The following is a 23,372-nucleotide window of genomic DNA, read 5'->3' as shown; positions in this document are numbered from 1 at the left end:
AGGGTATGTTACAGAGGCAGACACAGTAAGCTTCTCTGAATGTAATACAGAAAATTCTCTATTAAGAAGGCATTTATATGCACCTAATACTCCTGAAGATTATGTTTAACTAGAAGAGTGAACTTTAAATGTATTATTGCTCTATTTCTTCACACCCTCAAGTCCTCACAGGACGCATGTGGTAGAGGAGATAGATGACAAAACAGTATTCCTGTCTTGAATGCTTAAAAATCTCATCTTGCAGAGAGCAACCTCCTGTCTGAGCCTGGCACTTCATGGTGTCTACTCAACACCATGTATAAGCTGTGCAGAGGCACAGCTTATACAGCATTGACAGCCAAACGAGCAGCTAAAATGGCATAGGTACAGAACAGGTATTTTGCAGATCATTACATGTATATAGAAATTCAAAAGATAGCTGAAACAGTATCTGTTGTTCTACAAACCTGATAATTCATTTTCATTTTTGACATCCTAGTGCTTTACAACATTTTGTATGTATTAGGGAGGGTTTGTTCTGACACTACAGATGTTCATTCGAGTTCACTGTTTCTCAGCTATTAAATACAAAGTTGTCATTTTTTTCTTCAAAACCATGAAATTTATTCTTTGCCTTAAACATTAATATTGCTGGTTATTCCACTTTTATGCAATTGTCTCTGGAAAAGGCTTTTGTGTGCTGCACAAACAGTTGCATTTTGTCAGTTTTTTCATTTCCAATTATGAACCTCAAGGTGCATAGGTTTCTTTCCCGAGTCCAATGCTGCATAATATTGGGTAAGTTTTTAACCTTGTTTTGCCTTAGTTCCTCATCAACAAATGGAAGGCAATTATACTTTCTGAAATACTGTGTTGAAAAGTTCTGAAGTTTAGCCAATAGAGCACTTCTTTTCATTTCTTTTAATGTTCATGTAAGTTGTGGGTTTTATTAAAACTTATTAAAACTAAACAAACTACTGTTTGCTTAGAACCTAAAGGACATTCCTTAAATCCTTGCAGAAAGGATGTCCTTGCTATTTCTTAGATTAAAGCCTCTGATTCTGACAGTTTGAATGCCATCATCAGAAACAAAGCAAATCCAATTGAACAGATTTGGTGTAAAAAATTATGTAGGTCCTACCAAGAGGTTTTTTGGGGCTTGTTTTTCTGAGATAGTCTGTTTGTAACATTGTTGATTTGACTGCTGTTTTCAGTTCATGATACAGCAGATTACAAAATCTGTGAAAAAATCACAGGAAAAAAGTATATTTAGGAAAGATCATTCAGAATATTGTGATATTTAGGAATTAAATTAAGAATTCTGTCCTTTCAGAGGTAATCTGACCATTGTGGAAATGCAGCTGACTGCTGATGGACCTCTGGCATTTCATGACAATGTTTATATAAACCTAGAGCAAGCTCTGCTTTTTTAAGCAAAGCAAAGAGAAGAGATTAATTTGATTTGGGGATTCTACCACCAGCCCATGACACAGTGCTAAACGTGATGTGTCTTTTCAAGTGACCTTTATCTTTAATATTTCATAACCTCTTTGGGGAAGCTATTTTATCTGATTCTTTCATGTGTGAAAATTTACTTTACCATCCTTTAGCACCTTTTATGCTGTTTAAATAGATATTTATGTTACTACATTAATAATAGTGTTATGAACAGACCTGACTTTTGGGGCATTTAAAATGCTTTTACAATATCAGAACAGTACTTATACCATTTGGGTGATGAAAAATTCTGTCAATCACAAGTAAAGATGGAATCAAAGATGCTGAGATTAGAAATCCTTTTTTGAAAGTAATGAATTTTAAATAATAAGTACTTTTCTTATTAAGTGTTCAGTTGCTGAGAGAGAATGCAGGAGAAGCACCTGTAGCCTCTTTTGAAGGTTCAGATTCCCAGTCCTTTCAAAATGAGGCACTGTAGGTGGAAATAATTGGAAAATAACCTTGAAGGTTTCTGTGCCTATTTGAGTGTGAATGGACGTATGTCAGACCTAATTAGGCCTACTGAGAAAAACATAAATGTCAATCGTTTTTTACCAAATGCATCCAGCTTCTTTTGAGATTGTGAATGAGGTCCAGTGAGCATATAGCCTGTTTAATGTCACCTTTCTGTCTTCGGTCTTTAATTCTGTCCCCTGTGATAGAGGGCATTTGATTTTTTTTGGAAACAAAGTCAAAGAACTTGAAAGTAGACATTGCCACTCCAGTGCTTGATGTGTCCACATATAACTTAACTAACGCAGACCATGCAATGAAAGTGGTCGTTATTTTACCTCCCAGTGGTCCATAGGATTTAACTAAATCACAAAGATCTGTTTCTTTTGTTGGAGACTTGACAATACCTCCAGTGCCTTATTTAACCTATTTTTTTTATTCTATAGCTATGATTTTATCAAATCCTTCTAGAAATATGAAATGCATATCTGTTTTTAACCATGATTGTAAGTAAAAGTATCTTTTCCCCTGAGTTACCTTAGGCTGCACCTATTGTGCACACTTGTATTAATCTTCTTGGTAAGTGAGTTGCTGTGGCATTGCCAGGTCATCATAAAATATGTACTGTATTGAAATATTTTCTCTCTGAGTGGGTTCTTAAGAAATACTGAAATTCCAACTGTGTGCTCCTGTAGTTTGCTAGAAATAAGTAAGTTTCCCTGGGGAATCCCTTAAGAGCATACTAGGAATAAAAATTGTATTGTCTAGAAGTGGCATCACTCAGTCTGTAGAGTCTCTGATTGTGCTGGCAAGGAAACAATGCACCTTGCTTTTAAATTTGTTTAGGGAATTTGGAGAGAAGTGGCAGTTTGATATTGTCCACATGAGAAAGTTTTATTAAACGGCACAAGCCCCACTGGGTAAGTAAACTTTTGCAAATCCCTTTATGTTCTCTATTTTGTTATGTGAAAGCAGCTTCTTCCATTTATCTTAAATGCATCCCTAAGCAAAAGAACTAAAAGAAAAAACCCAACTGAAGTAAAACTATTGGGAACTGAAGAATGAGTATCCATGCAGCTTTTTATCCAAATATAATTAAGTTGCTTGAAAATAATATCTTCCAGATATCTATTCAGCTTTTTCTTGGAGACAGTCCCTTACTGGGACTGGACAGGTGAGGGGCAAGTCTTTAATTTTCCAATGCTAGCATTCATATCATCAAAATCATAAGAAAAATCATAAAAGGTCTCATTTTGACCCCAGTTTGAATAATAGACTGAAATTTTGGTAACTGTTCACATACATGGCTTGTCACTAGAAAACTTAAGATTTAAGCAACTGATTCCTTGCTTTCAGTGTCTCACTTTCTGGTGATCAGGAGGTCCATGAAACTAAGTTCTGTGCCTTGCAATTCTCATAGAAGTGCACGTGATTGAAAAAACATGTGGCCAGTGCTTGTAGCGCCTGATGGTCTGGAGATTCCCCTGTACATTGTGCTTCTGCTACTAGAGTTTGGTAGTGATTTGTATGTGATTGTCTGTGATTCAGCTTAGCAAAGTTACTGTCACACTTCTGAAGGTTGAAACTTCACTCTTTGCAGTCCTGGTCATCGAGAGTAAGTGTATAGGCTGCCTAATACACTTACTCATACAGAGTATGGATAGGCTGGCTAATTGGAATTAAAAGGGTAATTACTGGGGAAAATGCTTTTCCTTTTCTCTTGAAAACACACTGTTCAACAAAGTCATTATTAAGCAGTTATATTTTATACAATGTTACAGGTTTGCTTGATGTTATGTGGACAATGCCATACATTTTTCAAAGGCTAAATTAGCAAGGGAAGTTTCTGGATAACAGGAGAGGGTATTGTTATCTGCTTGCATCTCTTGCATGTTCTGCAGTTAGGGAACATTGCTCTGTTATTACTTTTCTTGTTGTCACTCTCCTTATTTCTGGAAATTTTCCAAAGACATTCCATATTATCTCGTTACATTTTTCTGGGCATGAGGGATGCATTATTAAGACAGACTAGCAAGTGTTATGTAAAAGGAATTAAAACCTGTATTTGCATTGAAATATGTCCTGAAAGATGAAGCCTCTAGTATAGGGGAAATTAATATGTAGACTAGTTCTTATTAAAAAGAATGCACATACTAGTTCCAAGACAACAGCTAGGATATTTGCAGTACAAACTATGAAAAAAGAGCAAAGGGAAGCAGCACCAAGGGAAGGTGAGATGTCTGTGGTCAGCACCATGCTTAGTAAATATGGCATGCAAACCCTTAACTGCCAGTCCATGTCTGTGGAATTGTGGCACCTGGTAAGTCTGAGAGATTTCTAAGGATAATATATAGTGAACTTTTCACAAAAGTGGGATGGTTTAAGTAAAAGCATTGAAAATTGAGATGTTGCTCATAGGTCTTTTAGGCTGAAATGGTTGCAGGATATCCATGAGCAAGACATTAACAAGATGTCAGTACTGACAGAGAGGAGCCAGCAGCAGAGGGTAAGAACAGCATCGTCATCTGATAATGAGGCTAGTAGTGGGATTGTTCAAAACAGTGGGAGAGAGGGGCCATCAGAGGGCCTTCAGAGTTTTGAAAGTGAATAAGCAGTAAAGAAAAAACAAGGAAATACTTGGAAAGCAAAATAAAAAATGGAGACAGACACATGAAAGATGGTGAGTGACTTCCATGACTAACATGTTGGCATTGTTAACCAGAGCCTTGAAACCATTCAATTCTATGCTTCAAAAGCCCTTCTGAAACAAGGGGAGTGAAGTGTTGGTATGCAGTCCCACCTGGTAATGGCAGAGTAAGAAAGACTGTTTATTACATACAATGTCTTTAAGTCTAAATCCGCTGTTGTTTTATTAGCTTATGTGAATTAAACAGAAATGTGTAAGCAGACTTGGACTTGGCATCTGTCATGCTTCTGTAGTGTCAGAGAAGTGTTTTGTGAAACAATACAAGCTAATGGCTATAGATTTCATTTGCTCCATTGTTGCATGTGTCTGCAACAGTCCTTGGAGAAGAATCTTCCCTTTAAACATTACAGATTCTTCAGAATGATTACCTGCGTAGCACAGCTTACTGCTTTTTCAGTACTCATTCTGTTTGCAATTACACCCATGACTTTTAGTTTCATTTCTGGTGCCCAAAAAATCTCTTTCTAGTCTTAAAAAATAGCAGACCAATCCATGCCTTGAAGGAGGATGGATCTTCAGATTTTTAGCATGTGAAAAAATTGTAAACTAGCAGACTGTTCAGGTTCTTTATAGGTGCTGTGGTTTTGGAGAGATTGTTTGGATTTTGAGCCTGTGGACTCTTTAGGCCTTTTAATTTGTTCAGCTTTATTTTCATATTCATATCTAAATTTTCATTTCACTTTTAATTTGTTTCATTATATTTGATGGCAGAATGTTGCTTTATCTTCACTGTTAATAGTCTAATTGTTTCTCTTGCCTTAAGTAATATCTCGTTAACTTTATAACCCATCTTTTACACTTCATCTACAGAATTAATTTCCCATGCATGTAGTTGTATTGTCTGCAGCATCTTTCCAAAAACTTTCTCAATTAGCATTTTTATTGTTGTATTGGTTTCTTGTCTGTAAGAATTAAGCTGAGAAACCCTCTGATAAAATTTTAATATCACTAGTTCATGATCTTTCCAGACTTTTTTATTTAAAAAAGTCTGGGTATTCCCTGTTGGTGAAAGAATTTAGCAGTTACAGTTAGGTCCTTAATAAAAACCCCAAACCTAGCAAACCTAGCAAAAAGCCAAGAAACCCCAACTGCCATGCAATAAGTGAGTGCTGTTTTCTTAATCAAAATTAAAATTGTCAATAAACGTTTGATGTGTGCAAACAACAGATGTGATTGGTAGTTTTACAGAGCTGGTGAGTGTAGTGATTGTTTCCCTTAAGTGAGTATTTTATAGCCCTTCTCTGTTGGTTACATTCATCAGAAAGAATTAGTCTGTGTAGACTGCAAACAGGTGCTGCAAGCACGTATTGTGTAACTTTTAAAATACTCTTTAATATTTCCTTCCTTTCATTGAAATTATATGGCAGAAATATAATGAAGTTATGATAGACTGCCTCATCAGCTTTGGCCATCTTCCTTCAACATCTTTCATGGGAATATTGTTTTCGTGTGTGTGTGTGTGCAAAACGCATTGTAGATTGTGACATGCTCCTTGGTTTTCACATTGCTTTGGCAGTACGCCACCAAGGTCACCTGTGGATATGGGAAGACTAGAGGCTCTTGTTGGGAGGTGCAGTGCTTCTGCATGGCGTCTAGTTCTACCAAGAAAATTATGTTGTTGAGACTTTTATTCACTACACTTTAAGCTCTTTGTTGCAAGTTATATTGGGAGGGGCAAAGCACTGAAAACTCAAGTTATTAGTGCAGTACTTATTATATATGTGTCACAGATGTGGGTGAAGTAAAAACAAAAAAATTCCATTGAAAATGGTGCTTAGTGGAAATCTGTGGCTAAAAATACAACACTTTTGTTTTTTTAGAGGGAAAAAACCAAACAAACCTTCAAAAAATGGTGGTTCCCTGGTCCTGTGGAGTTCTAGAAGATCAGCTCTGCCCCACTCCTAAAAGAAAGCCGCTATACTCACAATGTGTCATTTTCAGAAGAGTAAGGTTAGAGAAGCAGCTGTGTTCACAACTACTTTGTGCCTTTACTGTTGAAAGAAGATTAATTTGTCTTGGAAAAATAGTAAAATCTTGAAAACATGTCTTTGTCCTAAATTGGAACAATAAATTTAATTCTCAGAAATATTGCTAAATTATACTTAAGATCAACCAAAGCATCTTCATTTAAATTATATATATATATATATATATATATATATATATATGTATTTTATTTTTTTTAATTTCAAATGTGACTGTTCAAGTTCATGCTTTAAGTGAACTTTCTTTTCAGTGAAATATTTCACTTGGAGAATTATGAGTTAGGATATTAGAACAGCTTCAGAGATTTTGAAAGCAAATGTGTTTATCAAACCTCATCTTTCTTGTGAACAGTTTTACTAATGAGACAAAAAGATTAAGATGTTTTCTCAAAAATTGTCCCAGTTTGCTCTATCCTGCTGCATGTTTCTTTTTTCTGTAAACTCAGATTTTGTCATTCCACATGATAAAATAAATGTGCTTCTTACAGAAATATTTTCATTCCAATGTTCTTTAAATTTCATGTCCACTTGTATTTCTTTGTAAGACAACAAAATTATGACAGTCAAGGAAAGACTACTTTGATAAATAATATAATTCTTACATAAAACCTAAGCAGTAGTTTATGCCTACACTTCAAAAAGGAAGGCAGAACAAGGTAAGGTAATTTAGATAGGCATACTTTTTATATTAATTTCCATATGTTTGCTGAACAATCCTGGCATACAAAAGATTATTATGCCTTGTAAATACATTGTGGGGAATCTTAAGATGGAAGTGATTCTTTCAAACTATGTATAATTAAGCTATTTCTTACTAATTAAGGTGTGTCTTGTGAGAGATTTTCACCTGATATGCCTTGGTATTTTGTTACTCATTTTGCTGTTGTTGTGCCCACTCATGCTAGCACCAGTTCTGTATTTCCTACCTTTCTTTTAAGGTGTGTAATCAGTAGTTAAAGTACTTCAAATACAGGTGTTGCAGCATAAATACAGTTAGGATCATTGAACTTGATGAATGTTTTGTTTGCCACAGGGTTAGATGAAAGCTGAATCAGATCAGACCAAATTAACTGCATAGGGCAAACAGATGCAATTTTGTATAGCTAGATTTGTTTTAAAAGTATATGAATAGGTAATGATGACTATCAGTGGTGTGGAGTGTTTCTATGCAAAGAGATTAAACGAATTAGGAATTCAGCTTGGGAAAAGAAAAGACAGAGAAAATATAGTAGAAGCCTATAAAATTATAAGAAAAATCAGGAACAAGTGTTTTCTGTTTGTGGGGTATTTGTTATTGTGTTGTTTTTTTTGTTTTTTTCTTTTAATGCCAAAGCTCAGGGTATAATATCAAACATGTTCCATGTCTGTAGCAAAATAACTAATTTTTGTGCAGATTGCAATTAAATTGTACAAGCTCACAGCCACAGATACGGGGACAATTAAAAGTATTAAGATTTTCAGAGAGATTAGAGAAATTTATGGAGAAATAAACAGCAGTTGCTGTTAAAAGCCTGGATGCAGCCTTTGGTTCAGTTAATTAAGTACTGGATGCTGAATAACAATAGATGTTGCTTCATGCGTATACAATTTCTGTATACTTCCCAAGTTTGTTTTGGTTTGGTTTTTTCAATACCTAGTAGTTAATTTCTAACAAACTAAAGGTATAGGCTTAACTGAAGGAATAACAGTCTACAACTTCTTCATGAAGGGAAGAGGAGGGGCAGACACTGATCTTTTCTCTCTGGTGACCAGTGACGGGACCTGTGGGAAGGGTCTGAAGTTGTCAGGGTTTAGGTTGGATGCTAGAAAAAGGTTTGCTTCCCCCAGAGGGTGGTTGGGCACTGGAACAGGCTCCCAGGGAAGTGGTCATAGCACCAAGCCTGATAGAATTCAAGAAGAATTTGGAAGATGCCATTAGGCACATGATGTGACTCTTGGGGCTGTCCTCTGCAGGGCTGAGTTTGGACTGTCCTTGTCATATTCCTTCCAAATTCAGATATTTCATAATTTTATTATATTAATAAAATCCTATCAGAATAATTTTCCAGGCAATGAAATGCACTATTTTTCTCTGTCACTAGAACTGTATCACTGCTACTTCTTTTTTTGTTTGTTTTGTTTTTTTTGTCGTCTGTAAATACACAGTATTTGAGATCTTAAAGGTCTTTTGACTAGTACAGTGTTTCATATTGACCTCATTTCAGATGTTAAGTATCCCTTGTGGAACTAAAGCACATCTTATAGCAAGCTAAAGGATAGAAGACATTTTTCTCTGTGATGTTTTGTAAAGTGCTTGAGTTCCATGCATGGAAATGCAATATAATTATATTGATGGTGATTATGGCAAAGTGCTGAGGAAAATGATACAGGAAAGTGATTAGATTCTTCTCTGCTTTACCAAAAAAAAAAACCCAACAAACCCCAAACCAACCAAAACTCAATGACTGAATAGTTCTGGGTATTTTTTTTATCACTTGAGAGATGAAAGCTGTGCAGAAACAAAGCAAATCTGGCTTGTAGTGTGTAGTGTAGAAATTTAACTTTCAAGTGTTCAGTATATTTGCAGAGTGCCTACTTCATTACCTGAACTCAGAAAAAAATAAATCAAATAAACTAGCTGCAACACAGAAAATTCTATTTATATTAAAAAAATAAAAAATAAATTAAAAAAAAAAAAAAACAACCAAACAGCTCTAATTATAGACATGTTAAAAAATAACAAGCTTATTTTGAGCCATGGAGCATTACAGTTTGTAATACAAATTTCCCAGCAGAGTGGAGTGATAAAAAATTGTTTGATAACCAATCTTCCAGTAAAAACCAAGTAAATATACTCATAACTATGTGTCAGCACTGTGCATTAATTATGAAAAAAAGCTGTATTGAGTGCAGATCTCAAGAGAATTCGTGACAGAACATCATGTCCTCTTTGGTTTAATTATTGTTCAGAACTCCCAGAAATGACAGCTCATAAAGTGTTCACCTGAACCATGGAATGCAATATTGGGCCTTAAGAAAGAAACAAAACCGACTTTTGGTTTGTGTCTCTGTAGAAGGACTGACACTTTGTATAGTTAATAAATGGTTGTTCTTTTGCTCTCAATTTTGTAAAGTCTCTTGACCTTGTGTTGAAAAGCAGATGGATTATTGAAGTCCAGCACCTCACAAAGCCCAGTCTGCAGAACTGGAACACGGGACATTTTCCAACAGTGACTGTTTGGTTTGGATTCAGATTCCCCTGATAGTTCTCATCATAGTACATATATTCTCAAGTGGGAGAAAAAAGAATTACATTGCTTATTTTTTCCAGTATTAGATTATATAATGCAATACTAGATATCGATCAGGCAGTTTTGTACTTTGCAAATGCCATTTGTTGTGGAAACAAAAATACTACTAATGAAAGCTTTAAATAATGTATTTCTCTGGAAGTGTGGTGAGTGCAACTTTTACAATGACTTGGTAAACTAGAAAGTAGAGGTAAGAGGAATGAAAAAGGTTGGCTGGACATCTAATGACTGATGGCTGGCAAATTTCATCCCACACAATGTAATCCTTTTCTTGCTTTCAAGTAGCTCTTCATTTATATGTAACAGTGGGTGGATTTTGTTCTTTACTCTCCCTTATTTGGCTGATACTACAACAGGCCATTGTTCTAATAACAAGGAACTGTCTTCTAATTTCTGTTTTTATGGGCAATGTATACAAGTTCATTCATGCGTGAATATTTTTCTGCATGGAATCTTCCATAGTAGGTTTTCTGTCTTTGATACAAAAGTTTTGCTATTCTCTGTGTGCTGAATGCAACATTGGGTTGTATTTATCATTTATACAACCTGGTTTGTCTTTTTATGACTTGGAGTGATCTTGTGACCAGTTGGCATACTTACATACTTCTTGTTCTTTGGCAGTTCATCAGCTCCCAGAGCATAGCATGTTTTTTTATTACACCCCAGAAATGCATTTCTTATGCTTTTGGTGCTATTAAGTTTCATCCTATTTTTATTTTGTGCCACAAGGCCATGCATTAAATTCCATAAGGTATCCATCTCTTTGTTTGTGTTGATGATGCCTTCTGACTTAATAATTCGTAAACTTTGTGTTATGCCACAGTTATTAAAATATTAAGATTAGTGCTAGCACTGATCCTTGAGGATCTATCCTAAGAACCTTGTCTTCAATTTAGTACATTTCCTTTTGGAAAAAATCAGTATCTTTTGCTTATTAGCCAATTTCTTGTCCTATTTAGTCTTCTTCTGGTCCTTTTTTCTGTAGTTAATGTTAAAACCCTGTGCAACTTTATGGTGGTTCCAGATTTTATGGCATATTCCTTCTTCTGAAAACTAGTAAAGAAAAAAATTAAATCACCCCTCAAAACATTTGTTCTGATGTGATTTTCTTCAGTGAATTCATATTCACCAAAAATATGCTTGAGTTCTTCACTTAATAATGCTGTATTTAAAAAAATAACTGCAGACATCATTGGTAGATGCTTTTAAGTCTCCTTTATGATAATGCACTATTAGCTGTGCAACTGAAGAAGTTCTCACAAGGTGATTTTCAGTCAGACAGTTGCAAATTTTTTCTAACTATGTAAATCAGGACTGACTCAACAGAAATCTGTGAACTTACCGTGTTGTAAATTGTATGAAACCAAGAAGAGATTTTAAAATACAGTATTATCATGCCCAAGAAAAATTCCAGTTGAGTAGCTTCATATTTCAGAATTGCTTTAGAATGCAATTATCACTAATAATTGCACAACAATAACAACACATTGTATTTTGCCAGAGTTCTTCCTACTGGGTTACTGAAATTTTTACTAAAATTACTAAATACTAAACAAGAATGTTGTGTATTTCATTATACCCAATGAAGTAGGTATTAGCTAGAGATAGTGTAGAATTTTTATGTGAAAATGGAGTGTAATAATATAGAATATTTTTTAAGGGAGAGTAGTCTGAGGTGAAAGGTCAAAACTCCTGCCAGAACAAGAGAAGTGAGACTTGAATAATACGTAGATGAGTAATCCAGTCATTACTTGACAAGGGGGTTTATTTATTTATACCCTACAGAAGAGCTCCAAGAGACCCACGTGAGGATTGTACAGTACTCACTGACACATGTCTTAACCTTTACTTTAGCCAGGAGCCTCACAGGAGCCTGTTTTTTGCCTGGGAGGCAGCTGAGCACGTGTGAAGCTTTAAACATACCTCTGGTTTAGCTCTATCTAGCCTGGGTACTGATAAGGTGACAGGCATTTTCCTGGCTTTTCTGAGTTGTGGTTTCTGAACCTTTGTTTTGTATCTGCACATTTTGATCTGAAGTGGTTTGGAAATGGATATCTGCTGTGTGTTTCTGAGTGACATAAACCCCATATATTTGGTTTTTTTGGGGTTTGACTTTTATTCAAATATTCTTCTCCAAAACACTTCAGTCTTGGTCACAGCAATATAAGAAAGATATTAAAGTATTAGAGAGCATCTGAAGGAGAACAACAAAGATGGTGACAGGCCTTGAAGGGATGCCAGATGATGATGACTGAGGTCACTTGGTCTGTTCAGCTGGAGGACACTGAGGGGAGACCTCATTGCAATTGCAACTTTCTCATGAGGGAAAGACGAGGGGAAGACACTGATCTCTTCTCTGTGGTGACCAGTGACAGGTCCCAAGGCAATGACCAGAAATTGTGTCAGGGGAGGTTTATGTTGGATATTAGAGAAAGGTTCATCCCCTAGGGGGTGGTTGGGCACTGGAACAGGCTCCCAGGGAAGTGGTCGCGCACCAAGCCTGACACAGTTCAAGAAGCATTCTGATAATGCTCTTGTGCACATGGTGTGACTCTTGGGGAGCAGAGCAGGGCCAGGAGTTGGACTCAGTGATCCTTGTGGGTCCTTTCTAACTCACCGTATTCTGTGAATCTGTGATTCTTTTCTACTTACTTATCTGCTTTTGTCTTTCTGATTTCATATTCTTTTCCATGTAATTGCATACACATTCAAGTCTCCTTCCTCATCTCAGTGTAGACATTAAGGTCTTGTCCTTCATATGAATTCTAAATGTTGCCTTTGTTTCAGTCAGTTTAATATTTGTTTGCTTTCTGCCCTCTTCACATTAGGGATATTTGTGTCTGGCTTTGATTAAGCAGACTTACTGAATAATTTTTTAAGATTCCTTCTGCTTTAATTCTCTGGTTTTGGAGTTTTTTCTTAATGCGTGAGCTTTTACCTTAAGAAATTTGTTTCTGGGACTATATTTTTTACTTTAATGTTTTATGTCAATTGCTATACAAATGAAAAGGAAATTGAAAGATGTGTATAAATATGTTAAAGTAAAATTTCAAGAAAAATTTGAGGAGAAAGAGGATACTTAGAAAAAGTTAATTAAGAAAGTCATAGATTCCCAACATGTTATGGCTGTTTTAAGAAGAATGAGAAATTATGAAAATTCTTTCTGTGTTGGTTCACTTATGACAAAATGGAATGTAATTAGAAAAGACATTTTTAGCTCATTCCCTGAAACTAGGGAGATCACATCAGTGATATATTTAACTGACTAAGCTGAGCCTTCTGTAACAGAAGGACTCTCTGCAGTGCCAGGGTATCACCTTGAAGTAAGACACAATGTTCACTGTCATCTGTTTCTATTACACTTTCCACTGCTACAGTTATGGAAACAGCTTCACTTAAACAAGATTCAATTCTTGTCATTAGAGTAAATAAAACAAAGGGACATGCCAGAGCAATTTAAAATCCAATAAAATTTTCTGAAAGACCTAAGAATAGCAGCTTTGCTAATTTTGCAAGAGCAAAAAAGTATTCTTCAGTGCTAGTTTTGTCAGCTGTTTTGTACTGAGAACTAGAAATTGTTTCCTACTGAGAGCCTTATCTTCAATAGTATCTTACCTCAGTGCAAGTAATCTCATTAGGAATACACCTTTTCTTTCTAAGCATACTGACTCAGCTTTCTATGGCTCTTCAAATCACTCTCTGAAGCAAGATTTTCATGAAAGGCTTTTGAAGGATTTGCATTTAATCACATCTTTTAATTAAAAGTCTCTCACCCTCCATCAGATTCTGTGAGGGATCAATAAATCACAGATATGTGATATTAAAAGTGGAGTCTTTTGCCGTATTTGTTGCATGACCACCTCGTGGTGACTTCATCTGAAATATTATTCAGTGCTTTGGATTAAAATAAATAAATTTAAATCAATACATAAAAGGCTTAAGATGACTAATTTTGTCTTATAGTGAGCCAATAGTATTCACACAATCACTTCAACAGAGTAGATGTAAAGTCTGGTACTTTTTTTTTATTAACACTTTAGAGATCCACTCTGCCTGGGTTTTTTGTCAAAGCCTATAGATGGTTTTATCAAAAATACTTGTACATCAGTGGTGTTTGGTCTGAGAACTGTCATATGAAACTAAATAACTCTGGGAAGATACCAAAACAAACTGTGAAACTCATACTACCATAAAATTAAGTTGCTGAGTACTTTCACTGGGAGAAAATGCTTATTCTTAAAGTCAAAATTTAGTCTGATATAAGGGAACACAACTCCCAATAACTTTATCTGGATACCTGCCTATTTCTTTGTGGCTAATTTTGTTCCCAAACTTAATAAATAAATTATCTTTTTGCATTTTGAGCAAGTAAAAAGAAAAAAAAAATCGACATACTGTGTGACTCAGAACTGCTGTGAACAAATGTTACTCAAATGCTACTAGCTCCTGGAAATGTGAGGATGTGGTGAATGAATTGTAAGTGTTCTTAACTCAATATTATACTTCTTAATAACCTCGTAGAATCTAAAATTACATTATTTTTCTTCTTCCTTGTTTTTATTTTTTTAGTATCAAAAACTTATTGAAGCAAATTTAAAAAAAAAGCCAAACTTAAATGGATCAGTAAGGAGAGAAGGAAAAAGAGCAATTTGCATTTGTAATAGGAGTATCTGATCCTTCAGAATTTAGTCTGTTTGAAACTGATTTAACATTTGCCTACACCTTCCTTTGCTAGAGGAATGTCAAAAGTAAATTTAAATTGCAAGGTAATGCATTATTTTAGCTTCATATTAACTGCAAGAATATCAGAAATTCCTATTTTTTTTATTATGAGAATATTATTGCCAGCTTATAATTCAAAATCATACATATTTTTGTCATCATTAAAAAATACCACCATAAGAGAATTAACAACTTCATGGAACATGTTAAAGAAGCTTACTGTTAGTGCTGGTTTACACTCCTGTAGGTGAAAAGTATGTGTAAGTGTAGGGCTTTAAATTCAGTGAATGTATTTTGAATAAATTTTAATGCAATTTTTTTACATACCTAACTATTAAACACAGTCTATTGAAGTAATTGAAAGAATTACAGCTGACTTCTGTGAATTAGGCATAAATTTCTCAGCGGTGTCTTTGAAAAGAAGCAAATGTGACCCATTCTTTTCAGCGTAGCTGTACAGCTCATGTACCTGTCCCATTCAGGCTTGGGCAAGGAGGGATAACTTAAGCCTGTGTTTAAAATTAAAGGTGTGCTTTAACTGGTTTTCCTTGCAAAAACTGATTTTCCTTTTCCAGAACCTGGAAGTTAAGGCATTCAGTAAAGAATATTTCTAGATACTATAGATTCTCTGTGATACATTATTCTTACACTGTCAAAGAGATACTTCTTCCTAAAGGCATGTTTTGTTTGTATCTTTGTATAAAACTGGTTTTGTGCAACCTTGTTTTTTATAAATGTTTTTTATTACAAATGTTATGTCCCTTTTTTTCTTAGTAAAAAAATGGTGCTTCATTTTGGATCCACTCATGTTGCAATTTGCATAATTGAAAGTAGGTTGATGACAAAGTGTGAATTGTATTCAGAAAACAAAAAAGTTAGCTTTTTATACTATTTCCAAATACAGGGGAAAATACTTTGAGTTGTTCAAAATGTATTGAAAACAGGAATAAAGCTCCAGTTTGTTGGAGCTTGCAGTTGCACAAGTATTGCAGTTGCACAAGTATGTAATAAAAGAATATGCACTTTTACAATTAATTGATCATACATATATTCATTTTCATTGCATTATGCTGCTAATGCATTTCTTCTACTACAAATGTGTATTATTTTTTATGATATTATAGGAGAAAGAAAAATATGTAGAGAACTGTAAGCAAACAAAATTTATGCTTTTTGAAGGATAAAGGAAAGGTGGTGGAGTTAATTGTGTACAGTTCCAAGTAGCTTTAGAACTAGCAGGAGGAAATTAGATGTTTTGTGAAAACAGCATGAAATGTAATTCACAGCAGCTGTCTAATTTATCAGCAAGAACAAAGTGTTCATGTTCTTAAACTACTCAATTACTCCATTCAACCTTCTTTGACCTGTTTAGCCTGGTAGTGTTTGCTTAAAACTAAAAACTAAAGAAATTTTGCCAACCTTTTAAAATAAACTAAAAGAATCCCCATGAGCTTCCTTTACAATATTCTTGTATTAACTTTTAAATTTATGTAACTCTGGAGTCATCGCCTCTTTAGAAGAGGTGTATGACATTCTCTGCTTAACAGTGCAGAGTCAATAAACTTAAATTCTTTTGAGACTGATTTCAAAATATTGCCAAACTGATGGCATATAACACAAAGCTAAGGGATTCTTTGCTATGGGACATAACTGTGGAATCCTGAGATCCAAATTATACTGTCCTGGTAGCCCACGGGATTCCAGTTATTCTGTGATTGTAATATTTCCTCATACACTAACCATGGCTCTGTTCATACTCTGTTCATACTCTGTTCAGTCTCTTATAAAACACCATCAGCTGTTGTTGCAAATACAACATTTCTATCTAGAAGAGAAATTATTCTTTGGATTTTAAGTTTTGATAGTATGTTCTTTTTCAGTGTATATAAGACACTTGCATCACAGAATCACAGAAGGATTTAGCCTGAAAAGGATCACTGGAGGTGCTGTGGTCCAGCCTTGCTGCTCAAGCTTGGCCACCTGCAGCCAGTGGCCCAGGATTATCTCCAGACATCTTTAGAGTATCTCGAAGGAGGGTAACTGCCACCTCCCTGGGCCACCTGTGCCAGTGCTCCGTCCCCTCACAGTGAAAAGGTATTTCCTGATATTTGGAGGGAACGTTTTGTGTTTCAATTGTGTGCCAATTGCCTTTGGTCCTGCACTGGGCACCCAGAAGATTGTGTAAATAGTTCTGGCAAATATTGTTTACAGACAGAATTTGAAAATAGCAAACCTGGGTTATTATTCCTTTGATGAAAAGGACAATTGCTTCTGTAGAAAACTTGTGGATCTTGGTAATGCTGATCTCAGTGAAGCTCTTTGTTGTTCAACCTAAAAAAAACTCTTTCAGATGAAATAATTTTTGCAACCAAAAATAAAAGGAGCCTTCGCGTCCTTTTTGTAATTCCTTTTTGTAATTTTTGTAATTGAAAGCTTTTAACCTTTTTCCTCTATGAATTAAAGATCTATTTTGCAGTAGAGAAAGCAGGTAAGAATTCTGTTGAACTATCTATTTCAGATATATTATTGGTATTAGTAGTCCAACTTACACATCTCTGGACATACTTCTGGGGCATTTTTACAGTCTTAGTAAAATTAACTTTGTTCTGAAAGTCAATAGATACATTTGCCTCTCTAAGGCAAATAGAAACACTGTAAGGTGTAAGGTTGTTTATATAGATAAAAAAGCCCCATACCTTGAAAATAGTTATAGCCTTAAATCTACAATTAAACTGAATGCTTTTGAGAAAATTCACTAGGGGTTCTGGACAAAGGTACTGTCAAAGGAACCAGAGCTTGGATAGAACATTTACCGAAGCCATGCAGTGTTCGGAGGGTTTTGTAAGACACATGTCAAGGCACTTTTGATTGAGAAACAGGTATAACATAAAATAAGCATGATGTATCTGTGTAGGTTATAGAGTGACTGTTTAACAGATCTCAAAATAGACTCGTATATGAGTGCACCCTGAGAAATCTGCAGGGTTTTATGTCCTGTCATATTTTGTCTGCAATAAAAGAATAATCACTAGGAATGATTGTGGACACAAAGATTGATGGAGTGGGAAATAGCAATGAAGAGTATGGAGTACAATGGTATCTGGATCTCTGGGTGAACTGCACATATACAGATAGGGTTAAGTTATTAAAATACAATCCTGTGTAAATGTTATAAACAAAATTAATTCAGAGAGGGAAGACTTTGCAGTGGGAAATAATGGTTCTAGTGAATATGAATTCACAAATTTCTGTGGCAGAGCCTATTTCTGTGCAAGGGAATCTTCTGCTACCTCTGCTTTTACCTTCCAGTACTAAATATCATGTCCAGTTCTGGTGTACACTAATTGACAAGAGCAGTGAGAAATTAGGCATCCTCCAAGATGCAGGGAGACTTAGAGCTATATTGGTTTATATTTGTGAGAAAAGATTGCAGGAGAACTTTGCTCATAGACAGCCTTTGCAGTCTAACAAAAGGATGCCAAGAGAGAGTGTCTGTGTGAAGGGCAGTGTGTGGGTGTTAAAAGAGTTCCCTCCCTCCCAGCTGGTGCCATATTCCATCCTAAAACTTCCAAGTGCCTTCACCTTGCATCAAATTCAACTTTCTCATCATTGTCTTTGTGAGCTTTTCTGATTCAACTCACGTTCCATTGGCTTTCTAGGGACTCACCCACATCACTGAACATTTTTACATCTGTCTAATCCTTTTTCATGCTTGGAGTGTCCTTCCTTGCCTAGTCTACCTCTCTGTCTCTGTGTTCTCTTTTCGAGTACAGTTTGTTGCATGGGGACCCACCACATTATCAAGTGTAAAATAATGTGGAACAAAGTAATTAAACTTTTTTAGGGGAGAACACTAATCTGTGCACTTGAGCTTACTTTACTATGGTTACACTGGTTTGGACCCATTTGTTGCTTCTGGTTAATGTTGCACTAAATATTGATTTTTTTGGTTCACTCTGTATCCCATTGCATTGTTGTGTTTTTCAAGATACCTGTTGTGCATAGCTTTTAGTTTAGGCAAAGGTGCTCCTTGGTACCCTGCTGGGGATGCTGGGAGTCATCACACGGTCCTGGGGCTTAATGCAGGTGGTGGCATTAAGAAAAGCTTATCCTTAATTGTTGCCCACATTTGTGCATAATGTGAGAATTATGAAAGCACTTCATTATCTTGGCTCACGTAGGCTTGCTAGAAATCTATAAGGATTATGTTTTATAGGATAAGAAAGACAAACACTAGATTTCAAACATTCTTGAGTTCCTTAAGGCTGCTGCTTGAGTTGACCAAATCTCACAAATGAGCCTCAGCAATTTGGTTTCAAACATTTCTTCCTTACTTGTGATTTTTTTTTTTTTCCATTTTGGTGGTTGTTGTTGTTTTGGGGGGAGCCTGGGGGTTTTGTTCTAATTTGTTTGTGGTTTGATTTTTTTTTCTCCGAAACCATTAGTCATTTTCTCTTGCTTGTTTTCAAAACTTTCCTGCTCATGTGTTCCAGTAGGGTTATATGGTGTATTTTTGGGGAGATGAATTATTTCTATGCTCAGTTCTACTTTGCTATAGGAAAAGCTTGTGCAAGCTTTTGAAGAATCTGAGGAAGTGGAGCATAATCAATGGAAGCACAGGAGAACCCTTCTCTTGAAAATAGGCAGATGAGTCTCTGTTTAGTCATCTATTTAGTCATTTAGTTAATAATGCATGAGTTCTAATTTTAAATAAAAGCACATAGAAAATAATAGTAAAAAATGTTTACATAATCTTTTAATGATGAGTAGTTATGATGAGTAGTTATGAGTAGTTTTAAGCAAGAAAGTACTTTTTCTTGCAAATTATTCATAGGTGCAGAATTTGAGACAAATCTTGATTGTAAGCATTACTTCAAAGTAACTGCATCTCATTTTACCACAGTTTCTATGTAAGTGAAAATGACTGAGGTTTAAATTCACCCTAGATTCTCAAAAGTGCCTGTTGCTAAAGAGAGATCAGGTTGGTGCCAGATGTGTGATAAATCCCAAGATTTATAGAAGAGAGGTGCTTGAGGACTGTGGGGAATGAGAATGACCACAGTGGACTGGGAATTGTAGATAATAGAATTGGCTGCCTGAAGTGGTGTGTCAGATCGAATTAACATTGTCATAGCAGTTCTATTTATAAGGTACGTGTGATGAGGAAGGGTTAGTGGACTCAACCTTTGCTTATAAATGCAGGTGGTTCATGAGTAAGTAAGGAGTGGACTGAAAGCAAAATAAAATCAGTGTTTTGTTTTGAAGATCAGGCTTGAAAGTCTTGTGTTGGTTAGGGATGTAGTACACAAGTGTACAGTACATGTAAAAATAAATCAATTTGTTACCAGGACTTCAGGTGCCTGCCTGTTCAGGAAATTGATGATGTGCCTAAATCTGCATGTTTATATATCTGCATTGACCTGTGTTGTGAGAAAAATGTGGTTCTTGCTGCAGTCAGTTTATAAGCCTGAATGGAAATGGAAGTGGTCCCAAGGATAACTAGATCACAAATATTTTTCCTTTGATTCTGGTTGTTATGCAACTGGTTTGAGATTATTTCTGTACAGCTGGGTTAGCAGTAGGTTGGATGTCCCCACCTGATTTTCCCTCAAAAAGACTTTGAAGGTGCAGTGTAAAGCTTCTGCCATTTGTGTGTTGGCCATAGGAGCAGATTAGACAGATAAGGTGAGCAATGTTTCTTAGCAGCTCTTTGCAGAGTAACTTTGTGGTCCATGCCTTTGTCATTCACATGTTATGCATTTGCCAAGTTTCTGAAATAACTTAAATGGCAGTTCTAAAATAACTGAAATAACTGAAATTGTACTAGAGCTGACTGTCTAAGGTTCATCTGGTGCAACTGGCATGCCTGCATCAAGCCAGGATAGTTGTGACCTTTAATACATCTTAAAAAAGTAAGAAAAATTGTGAAAGCTGATTGGTTTTAATTAGAACTCTCAGTGGGGAATCAAGTGGCAAGAATAATTTCCTTTTTGTAAAGTTGTATTGAGTAGATCTGTCGTCATTATGTAATTTTAAAATATCGTTTCTTCTGGAAAAAGGAATTTTGTTTCCTCCAACAAGCTTATTATTCTCTTGCTGAGATAAAGAAAGCACAAATAAAAGGTTCTGTGTCAAAAAGAGTCCAGCCTGAGAATGGTGACCATTGACAGTAGTTATGGATATAGCTGAGTCATGATGTTTAGATGTTAGAGGCATTTGATTAGAAACAGTAGGATTAACATGCACTGTTCAAATTATTACTATGGTTTTTTTCTTGCTTTTCTTTTCTATGTGCCTGACCAGCTGCTTGAAAGTATGACATGAGTTTGTCTTGATAAGGTCTCTCAGAGTGCTTTTTAATGATCAGGTAATTTTTTTTTCATGCCTGTGTATGTTGCTAGCATGATTCAAAGTATCCAAGTGGCACTTTGTTTCAGTGGGTTGATCAGCCCTTCTCTCTTCTTTTGGCAATTGGATCTAATTAGTGATCAGCTCTCCCAGTCCAGAGCACCTATTCTTATGTTCTTGGGCAGCACCATTACAGTGAAACTCTGATCTTCACTGGAGCTTATAGCTGTTACTTTAAAACCTTTAATAATACAAAATGAATGTGCTAACTGTTTATCTTTTTTCCAAAAGGCTGTCCTTTCCTATAATCTTGGAATGCTTTTGTTTTTTATATCCAAGTACTTTACAATTGCCATTCCTGTTTGCAAGTGTGTGACTTGTTAATGACCCCTCTGTCACTTAAGGACAGGGATAACAAGGTCACTGGGGAGAATAAAAATTAGAACAGAGAGTGTTCCTTGTGTGTTTTGTTTCACTCACTGAAGTATCTCTCCTTTCTAATCTTTATTCTCCATAAATTGTAAATAACAGGATTTGACAGAAATATAGATTGCCTTACTACACAATAATGAATGCTTTAAGAATCATGATCATTTGCAAAACTATGCCAAGAAGCAGAGAATTTTGTCTTCAGTCATCCAAAAATGTGCATTACAGAGCTCATCTTCATCTTTGGCATCTATCAAGCGGCTTGCTGGAAGCAGCAGAGCTAGTAAACAAAGCACGTTGCAGTAAAATGGTCCCCTGTGGGGAATAATTTAAAGTCATACTGAAGTGTTGTTTTCAAAAGACATCAAATCACATTTTCACTGGAATATCAGACATATTAAATGTATGTGTGATGGAAGAGTTCAGGTTAAAAAAGAATGCTGCTTCTGCACTCACTGTAAAGCTCAACAACTCACAGTTACCTCTCTCTGTCACATCTGGCTCTGTATAAGCCCAGAGTACAGACCATTATGTAAGATGTGTCAATATCTCTATATATCTTTATTTTATCTTTTTTCTTTCTTCTTTTTTTTTTTTTTTTTTTTAATCCTCATGTTTTATGTACGCAGAACCAGAGACTAGTAAGTATGTGCTGGTTTATTGTCATTCCATCTGGGCTGGTTTTATGTATGCAGTGTGTCCATGATATTTTGATAGACAGGATACAAAAGCCTCTAATAAAAACCCAGGGAATTGCAACTAAAATTTTCTAAGGTTGTGGCGGGGGTGGGGGGCAGGGAGAAGCTGATGTTGATTTCGCTGATTTGACAGCTGTCTCCTCTTTCTGTGCATACCTGGAGATTGCATTTGGCCCAGACAGTGAATTGGGTTTCCTAAAAACTAAATTTCTGCCCAGAACCCTCACCAAGAGTTGCTGTGTTCTCTAAACCAAACTCCACAAAGATTTGGAGATGTACATTCTTGGAAGGTGGCTTAGGAAAAGGATGGGAGGTAGTTTGTGGGGTAGATTTTGCACTTCCTGTCTCAAAGATATTATTACATTTTCTCTTCTTGACATCTGTTTAGCAAAAGGAAAACTTTGGTATGGTGAGTGCATTAACAACTGTGAGCTTCACAGAAATATGAACAGGTTTTTGTATAGGGAACTTTGGAAAGAAAGGTTTAAGAAAATGTTTTGTGGATTCAGCAATCTTTCAGGACAGCGACTTGCCAAATCCATCACTCTGCTAGCCACAGTTCTAAAGAATCTTACTGTTGGTAAGTTCTGATTAACAGAATTTCTTGTTACTACCTCATAGACTCTTCCAGTGTGGAGAGGCCTGGAGGAAGTACTGCATAATGGTTAGGCATAAATGTGGAAGTGAAGGCTCTGGCATTTGGAAGGAGAGCGCCTGAACCTTGTAGAATAAATGCTGCTGAAGTGCCATTTTCAGGTGTTAAGGGGAGATATTGACTGAGAGGCAGTTTTACATCTGTCCCTGTCCATGGTCACCATGGTTGATGGGGCTGGAGAGCAGAATGCACACCTGAGTGTAATTGTGTAGCAGCTTGACTGTCAATTGTGGGAATCTTTAAAATCAGAGGGTTTTGGGAAAGCTGTAAAAGGCAGGCTTCAGAGACAGCAGAGCTGCAATTATAGTTAAGCAGTAGCTATAAAATTTGTCAGTAGAAAATTTATAAATGTAGAAAAGTAAGGACAAATAGAACAATGGTCTGTGTATTAATGCTTGTTTAGAATAACTATAAGTTACAGAAAAGTGTATCTAGCAAAATATTAGGAAGTTCTAAGCTTAATAATGGAGCTCTGTGCATTGTGTTTTAAGGCTTACAACTAGGTATTGTATTCTAAATAAGTAAGCATTATTTTAACAAAAGATAGGTGTACTTATAGTGGTTGGATAGAACTACTGTCAATATGCTTTTGCTTTGTGTGATTGGTCA

The 23,372-nt window shown here is 35.8% G+C and overlaps 1 protein-coding gene across 2 annotated transcripts in view; it reads left to right on the top strand.

Annotated features, from left to right (window-relative positions):
• TPK1 (thiamin pyrophosphokinase 1) overlaps window positions 1–23,372 on the top strand; it is a 304,971-nt gene that overhangs the window by 15,194 nt on the left and 266,405 nt on the right. The window lies entirely within an intron of this gene.

Source organism: Onychostruthus taczanowskii, unplaced genomic scaffold (assembly GCF_017590055.1).
Source record: "Onychostruthus taczanowskii isolate IOZ18803 unplaced genomic scaffold, ASM1759005v1 scaffold88, whole genome shotgun sequence".
Taxonomy (NCBI): domain Eukaryota; kingdom Metazoa; phylum Chordata; class Aves; order Passeriformes; family Passeridae; genus Onychostruthus; species Onychostruthus taczanowskii.
This window is presented reverse-complemented; position numbering and strand designations above follow the sequence as displayed.